The sequence below is a fragment of the Pundamilia nyererei genome, unplaced genomic scaffold (assembly GCF_000239375.1).
Source record: "Pundamilia nyererei isolate P.nyererei 1_Seehausen unplaced genomic scaffold, PunNye1.0 scaffold00092, whole genome shotgun sequence".
Classification (NCBI taxonomy): domain Eukaryota; kingdom Metazoa; phylum Chordata; class Actinopteri; order Cichliformes; family Cichlidae; genus Pundamilia; species Pundamilia nyererei.
The window spans coordinates 1,380,849-1,389,372 of NW_005187493.1; the positions used below are offsets into that span (position 1 = coordinate 1,380,849).

At 38.0% G+C, this 8,524-nt stretch overlaps 1 protein-coding gene across 1 annotated transcript in view; it reads left to right on the top strand.

Moving 5' to 3' along the window:
* Positions 1-5,965: 5,965 nt before the first annotated feature.
* cdk4 (cyclin dependent kinase 4) overlaps positions 5,966-8,524 on the top strand; it is a 15,882-nt gene continuing 13,323 nt past the window's right edge. The window contains exon 1 of the mRNA XM_005739541.1: positions 5,966-6,217. The gene's annotated coding sequence lies outside the window, so the exon portion shown is untranslated. The remainder of the gene's footprint in view (positions 6,218-8,524) is intronic.

Consider the following 8,524-nt stretch of genomic DNA (forward strand, 5'->3'; position numbering starts at 1 on the left):
TAGAATTCAACTTGTGTTACTTTTCATGTATTTTCTTAACTGCAGAAAACACAGGTGTAAATCTTGAAATGAATAATTAAGTTATATACGTCAGGTAGAGATACGGTTTTCAGGGGAATTGTGGGGGAGAAAGGTCCTCAGATATTAATAGCGCTTGCATTTTTCAGTGATAATATTAAACTTTAATCATTTAGAATAAGTACTTTTTAAAAAGAGATACAGAATGTATAAGAAACCTAATGCATCATACTGTAGTGGTCTGTGTGTGGAGTATTTACCTGGTGTCTGAGCTTTGTGTTTTTCAAAATAAAGGGGTGGTGAGATGAAAACTCCAGAGATGCCTGAAACCCTAAGGAACAACTTTATTATCAGACAAACGTGTTTCAGCTTGTGGCCTTCATCGGGGTTATTACAAAACACCAATCAGCTTGTGCTTAATTAAAATAAAACAACAGAAAATAAAAAAACGAATGAACCAATCAGCCACTCACACATAAACATAATCATTAATGGGGATGATGATTGTTCAAATAGGCTCTGGACTGAACCATTACAGGATAAGGTGACTGGATGTCACCTTATACATGTAAAAGTGGGTCATTCCCACAGGTGCACAAAAAATGCAAACAAGATAAAAATTATACATAACAATCACAGGAACTCTAAGAAATGAATTCCATGAACTAAACAACAATTTGCATCACAATTTTTTTAGCGACATTTTTTCAGAGACAAAAATAGATCGAATCACAGAAACTCATTAATAGCTAGATCTTCATTCATACCTTTGGGAAATAAACTCTTTAAATGGAATATCTAGAATGCCTCTCACTTTTCTCTGATGAAATTGATATAACCAGCTCTTTGACTGAGCTTGATGGCTTCAATGCCTATAAAGAATAAAGATGAGCTACAATGTTTTTCATTAAAATTTCTTGCAACAGGGCTGGTTAAATCATTTCTCTTAATAGAACTTCTGTGTTTGTTAATTCATTCTTTCACAGGACAGGGTGTTTTGTTGCATGGACACCGTATCATGTAGACCACATTTTTAGTTTTGCTGGTAATAAAGCTTTTTGCATCAATAATCTTGCCACTTGGTTTTAAATTTTTGAGTATTCTCAATGTATGGAAGACCCACAGTTAAAATGACCTTGTAGGTTATGAGTTGCCAGGTGTTGTTTCTGGGGTTTAGAATCACAAAAAGCTCGAATAACCGTATCCCTAATGTTTTTATCATTGGCTGTTCTTTAAAAATCTCCTGTAAATTCAAAGGATGTGCCAATGTTTTACAATTATTTCTTTAATGTTCCTGGTTTTTGTTGTAATGGTTGTGCAAAAAACAAGATTTCATTTGGGTTTTGGAGGTTTCTTAGTTACCAGATAAAACTTTCTGTTTTTTGAGTCCACCTTATTTTCTGCAAATCTTAGCCAGTCCTCTTTGTCATTTTTATAACATCTTTTCTTTGCTGTAATTATATTGTTCAGGAATTTCACAAATGCATTTTTGAGGCTGAAAACTTGCAGTGTGAAGTAATGTATTTCAATAGGTTTGGAGTAAAGAGAGATGGACAGATATTTGTCTTTTTTGGTTACTATTATGCCAAAAAGGTTAATTTCTTTACTACTATGAACAAGAGTAAAACATCAATCTGCAAAGTGTTCATTTAAAAATCGTACAAACTCCAATACTGTGGAGACTGATCCCTTCCAAAATAAAAATACATCATCTATGTACCGTTTCCAAGACATGATGAATGGTAGACAAGGATTTTTTTTGGTGGTCGTATAAAATTCATTCTTCCAGATGGCCAACAAGTAAACAAGCAAAACTAGGTGTCATTTTCGTGCCCATTGAAGTGCCAGAAATTTGAAGCCATAGTGTGTCATTATAAAATAAATCATTCCTCTTCAGAACAAAAGCAGCCAGCTTAATTAAAAAGGAAGTAGATGGTGATTTTGTAGGCCTGTAGGTGAAAATGTTCGACTGACTCTTTGTCTTTGAGGCTTTGTTGTTTTTTCACAAGGATGTAACATCATTCATTGGTGGGAGGTATTTGAAAAGAAGCAGGAAATGAGAGCTGTCTTTTATGTAGGAGTTCAAGGTCGGTACGAAATCTTACTATGGAAGCCTACAAAAGTTGATATTCACTAGATTTCTGTGGATTTTTGGAAATATATACAAAAAGCTTTTAAAGGATGTTTACTGCGTAAAAATGTTTTTTCCTTCAGAGAAATTTCACCATAGAAGAGGTCAACAAGGAACGGCTGTTTACAGCTTATTTACTTGTGACCATTGTGACAATGGCACCTCCTTTCTTATAGGCTTTAAATACAATTATTTATCCTGTCCAAGCTCTATTACTGCTTTCTGTTGATCATTTGTTAAATTATTTAAGGGAAATCAAGTTCTGTGAGTCTACAGTATGTATCTATCACGTGATTTCTGTTCTCAGTGGGACAAAAATTACTTTTAATATTAAAATCACTTCATTTTGACAAGACTCACTTCTCATTAAAAATTCTCTGATGTTTTTACAGCTCTTAAAAACAAGTTCAAATGGACTTACAGAAGGAGTTGGCACAAAAGAAAGACGAAATTCAAGCACTGATAGTGGAGCGGGAGTCAATACAGTTCTGCTCGGGTTGGCAACAGCTGACTTCTTCCCCAATATTGAGATCGGGTCCATGGGCGGTCGAATGGATCTTTTCCTTTTCCCCCATCATCCAGGAGATGGGGGTTCCAGGGGACGAAACATTTTGCCCAAAAAAGGATGTCCAAGGTGGCTGGAGAATTTACATTGAGTCTTTTTCTTGTTTGGAGTGGTTGAAGGGAATCTTTGCTTGGATGTGTGTGTCATTAAACCAAACTTTCTGTTCTGTTGGGCGTGGTTCAGTGATGGTGGAAGTATTGGTGGTTAAATTGTGAGCGTCTTTGGACCAGGGATATTTAAATCCCTCCTTATAGTCGTTCTAATCTCTGAGGAATTCTGGCTTTTTTTTAGGTCTTTTATTTCTTTTTCACATTCTGTTAGTCTTATATCAGGTTCCTCCATTTGTTTTAGTGCATCATTATTATCTCTTGTCAACACTTCCAGGTACTGTTCATTCTTTAATATTTCATTTTGTATCTTACTTTCTTTCTCATTCAAGTACTTTATAGTAATAGCCATCAGCCAAATGGCTTTCACATATAGTCGAAACACGTAACAAAGTTGTTCCCTAGTGTTTCAAGTGTTGCTGTAGTTTTTATCTCACCAGTTCTTTATTTTTCTCCAAGCACCTTGGAAAAGGTGAAGTTGAGGCGGAAACTTTTAGATAACTGATTTTTAAAATAAAGAAATTTTCATAATTTACACAGAAAGGAGACAATTTGGTCCATTATATGTTCAATCATAAGCTACAGTCATGATATTAAACACAGTATCAGGGCTTACTGGGTCACTTTCATACAACTGAGCCATCACTGATGTTATTATTAACAGCTGTGTTTATAAGGCAAGTAAAGTGTCTGCAAGGGAAGAGTCTATCGAAGGTTCTTAAAATAGTTCGAGATCACTTCCTTATAAATCTCTGCAACTGACTCTGTGTTTTCTCAGCAGTTCTCCTGGTAGGCAAAAAGCCCTCGAGCAGCTTTAGAGAAGCAATGCCTTGATTTAGAGTTTGTCCCAGCTACTGGGACAGCCTGCACGTCACTATCACTGTACTATATTCCCATTTCTGGTCACAAGTAGATAATGTCTACTTTCTTCCCCTCTAGCAGGCAGCAGGCACATAAATGCATGAGTGATGGCTGGAGAGAAAGCTGTAAAAGCAGGGAAAGACTGAGCGCCAAATGGATATGTTGTGCAGGATATCAGAGCACAGAAATTTTAGCTGACCTAATGGGATTTTATTTATAAAATACTACGTCCACCATTCATGCTTTTGTTTTTTGACCCCATGCATCAGTGCAGACTGACTGTGGAGTTTGTTCATAACCAGTAAGCATCCATTAAGTAAATATAATGAATGTGTCTGGGATTGAATTCACCCCATTAAAGCCCCTTTATTTCCAGTACTAAACACTTGTATGTTGTTTTGGGTGCCTGATGCAGAATTCCCTCAAGGCACGGAGACAGACAGGATGTCCATTAGTGTGGACAGACGATAAGATCAGATTATTGTTAACAAGAGATTCACAGCCAAAAGTATTCAACCTAATAGCCACGTGTAATTCATTATTATCTAATAATGCAACACTGAATTGTTGTAACAGTCTGATAATCTGTCCAGGATACTCCACCTCGTACGCTACATCAGTATGACAGACTTGATATCCACCACCTGCTACTCTATATTGGATAAGCATTCAAAATAACAGTATGGACAGACTATTAGCTGTCAGAGATGAATGAAGCCTGATGTTATTCCATTTGCATCTTTTAAATAAATACACAATTAGCCATTTTGCTAATCTAATTACACTGTTTAGTTTACGTGGTGTAGTCTTTTTCTCCTTTTTAGAGGACACCTGTTTCTCTTTTGAATTGTTTTTTAGACTAGCTGTTGAAAAAAAACAGTTTTGAAATTGAAATTAGGTGATGTTTTAAATACTGAACATATGGAGAGATTAAAGAAAAACTGTTAAATTAATTTGCAGGTCCATATGTCTCTAGATAAAGTTTGCAAACTTTAGTTTGGTATTTATGTAAAGGGTGATTTTAGGGTATGAAATAAACTATTACATAGTTACTGGTACACAGTAAACAGAGGACAATACATATATGCATATTTCAAAGAAGTTGTACAACTTTTAATAGACTGGCTAGTCCTCTAGCCTCCATAGAGGAGGTGGGTGAGAGGAGGATGTTAGCCAAGCTAATGCCCATTATGGACAACAGCTCTCACTCCCTGCATGAGACTGTGGAGACTCGGAGCAGCTCTTTCAACAGTTAACAATTACAGCCACTGTGTAGGACGGAGCATCATTGCAGGCCCTACATCCCAACAGCAGTCAGACTGTACGATAGGCACATAGGATAAATACTTGCTGAAAAAAAATAAGCGTGTATATATTATCATTCCTGCTGCACTTTATTTATGTATTTAACAAAAACTTTGATTTATCTTTTAGAGTATTTTGCTGTGTATAGTATTGTACAAACCAGTCTTGTGTAGTGTTTATTTGTAAATCATTTTTCTTATTTATTCATGTATTTTAATGCTTTTCTGAAGTCTCTCTAATTCACTTTTTCTTTCTGCCCCTCGTGCTACTGTAACAAGTGAATTTCCCCAGTGTGGGTCTATATCTAGACCATATCTATATCTGCATCAGTCTGTCTGTATCTGTCTAGCTGTAGGAAATGCAGAAAAAGAAGAGTGATTTCAATCTTACAGTTAAAACTCATTTGAAGAACCACACTGCTTCAGTGACTGGATGGACGGATTTTTAACATATTTTTGGGGAGGATCTAAAAATCTATCAGGTACTTCATATAAATTTTGATGATGTGTTAATTAACTCATAATTAGCATTATTTGATCAATTTGAGTTATTTATTAGTCTGTTTATTTATTTTTCAATGCCACCAGCAGTTTTTTCATCTTTGAACGTTAAAAAAATAAGTCAGTTCAAACTAAGAAATGATTTGTTTTATAAGCTGAAATCTCAAGAAACTATTTGTTTGCTTGTTATCAGTAGTTAAATATTTCTAAGCGACGTAAGCAGGCTATGTTATTCTCCTGCACGACGCACAAACTCAGACACGGTAATATGTAAATATATATTCTAAATAATAGTTTTGATGGGACAAATTAGATTTGCCTACTACATATCAATTATCCTTAACTACCTTCCGACTGATTGTCATATATTGCTAATAACTGCAGATTCTGGACACTTTATAAAAGTTTAAGACGCACAGCTGAGCTCGGGAGTTTTTCATTCATTTGCTGGTGAATTATTTTGGCTCCGCCTCCGAGATTTGCTAGAAGCAACAGGAAGACAACCCAAAAGGGGTGCAGGCTTGAAGACAAAAAACACAGTGGAGGCCGAAATCATCTCGGTGTATTGGCTTCTCCACAGCAGATCCACTGCTGGGCTTTAAACCTTACCGACCTGCCACTTGTGACCCGTTTGTATGCGAGTTATACGTGGCAGATTAGTGAGCATGTCTTCCTTATAGAGCTAAAGTGAGCTTACCTGCCACAGAAGAGAGAGAGACAGACGGGCGAGGTGAGTACAGTATCTGGGCTGACGATTACTCGAAGCCGCTTGCGATCAGAGTGTGTGACACTGATATTTATGTAATGTGGCACAGATGTGGAAATGGAAGTTGCAGGCGGCGATTTGCCTCATCCGCTGCTTGCTGTAGTTTGCTGTTTTCCCTGCCACGTCAGTGAACATGTAGGTGAGGAGGAAAAAGTCCATGTGGCCTGTTGTTGCTGCACTTTGTTGCCAGTGTAATTAACAAAGGAGCGCTATGGAGGAGCACCACGTGTCGGGACAGAGCAGGCTTTCTGTGTGCCCTGGCCTGCTTTCTCTCTACCTCCGCCCACTGGCCTTCAGTGTCACTGGTTTGCATTTTGCTTAGAAGAATCAGTAAATGAATGAAATGTGTGGAGGTAACTGTGAGCTTCACGACCAGTTCTGGCAGCGATCGGTGACCCCAGTGTTGTCAGACGCTGAAGCTTCCAGATGTGCAGCTGTAGTGTGTCCCCTGGTTGTGCAAGCTGTTCTATGCTGGAAAAGGAAACCGGGAGATGTTTTTAGGGTGACAAGTCATGGGTTGTTCACTTCCTGAACGACTCACAGCTCAGACAGTGAGACCACAGAAAGGCTGATCATTCATTATGAGAGTCATTGCTCTACAGGCAGGCTGTGGTAGTTTCACTGAAAACCACAGGGCTGTTCTGTTGTGTCCTGCTGTGAAGACAAGGGGAAAACACTGCTGGCACTAGAGCCCGACGGACTATTTATTCTGACCACTGTCAACCAAGAATGGGGCAAAATGCACATGCAGTAATCCTCTCTACTGGTTCCTCCTGCCAGATATTATCAGTACATGTTTGACAGGGTTTCGCACATTTGATTCATTTGATGTCCGTCACAAAATTGTGCTTCCCACAGTTTGTTTGAGTCAATAAATGTAGACATTTGATCTGCCTGCTGCAAAACGTACATTTGAAAGCAGTTCTGGGGAGCGGGGATAAATATTTAAGTCAGCCCACACAACCAAGTGCAGCCTAGCCCAGACCAGTTAAACTGGTGTTAGAATTGTGATGGGAAGGTTTCCTCCCTGACTCCCAAACCCCCGAGAACCCGCAGAACCAACATGAATTACAGAGTGCCTGCTTTGTGACTGTTCGTGGTCATTCATTATAAAGTGAAGGAGTAACCAGGTTGCATGCAGTGAAGAGGCAAGTGCAGTGCATATCATTTATTATCTCGACACATGTTGAGTACCGCTGTATCATGACGCCTTTGTTATCACGGGCAATGTTTTGGCCTATCATATCAAGCGTTAGTAATTTCCTGCCCTGATATTAATTTGAAGCAAATACAAAGGAACTGACTGCGGCCTGATAAATGGAAGTGCTAACAACTTGATTTTTGTTGTTGTTGTTGCTCTTTTAACCTCTGAAATGTAAGGTTTAATTTAAGTGTTGTATGCAAAGTTACTGACAAAGGTGTCGACTTAAATGAGGAGTTAAAGGTGAATATAAACTTGGAGTCAAATTATGTTGCTAGCTAGTTTACTGCGTTTCCTCTTTCCAGGCACATGAAACATGCTCATATGTTCATATTTATATATTAAACCAAATCACAACAACAGTCACCTCCAGGCACTTTATACTGTAAGGTCAATACACCAACAATCAGATGATCCCCTATTATCAAACACTTGGCGAGAGTGGGAAGGAATAACTCCTGTTTAACAGGAAGAAGCCTCCAGGCTCAGGGAGGGGCGACCATCTGCTTCGACTGGGGTGAAGCAAGGAAGACCGGACAAAAAGCACACGATGGGAGAGAGCCAGAGTTTAATAATAACAAATGATTAAATGATATAAACACATAGTGAGTGAAAAAATGTCAGTGAAGAAGAAACACTCGATGCATCATGGGATGCCTCCAGCAGCCTATGCCTATTGCAGTATAACTTAGGGTCACCTGATCCTGCCCCAACTATAAGCTTTGTCAAAAAGGTTTTTTATGTAAATATATCTTGATAGCAAAATTGATCTCAGTGTTATTTAGAGAAGTGAGTTCTGTTTTGTTTTTTGCAGAAGAGAAAGTTTTATTTGCATCCTGTATGTCGGTTCATTTCTTAATAATTTCGAGAGAAATTTTGGTGGATTCATGTCAGCAGACAAGTCTGACTCAGTTTTCTTTGCACAAGAGGAAGAGTTGCGGTAAATTAAAGCAATACCTCTTCCTCTTAGTAACAACAGTTTATATTGACTACATGTGGTTTATAATTGCCGTTTGTGGTTTGGGAGCACGTCTGGATATATAAAAACAACTGTAGGCAATATTAGTCAT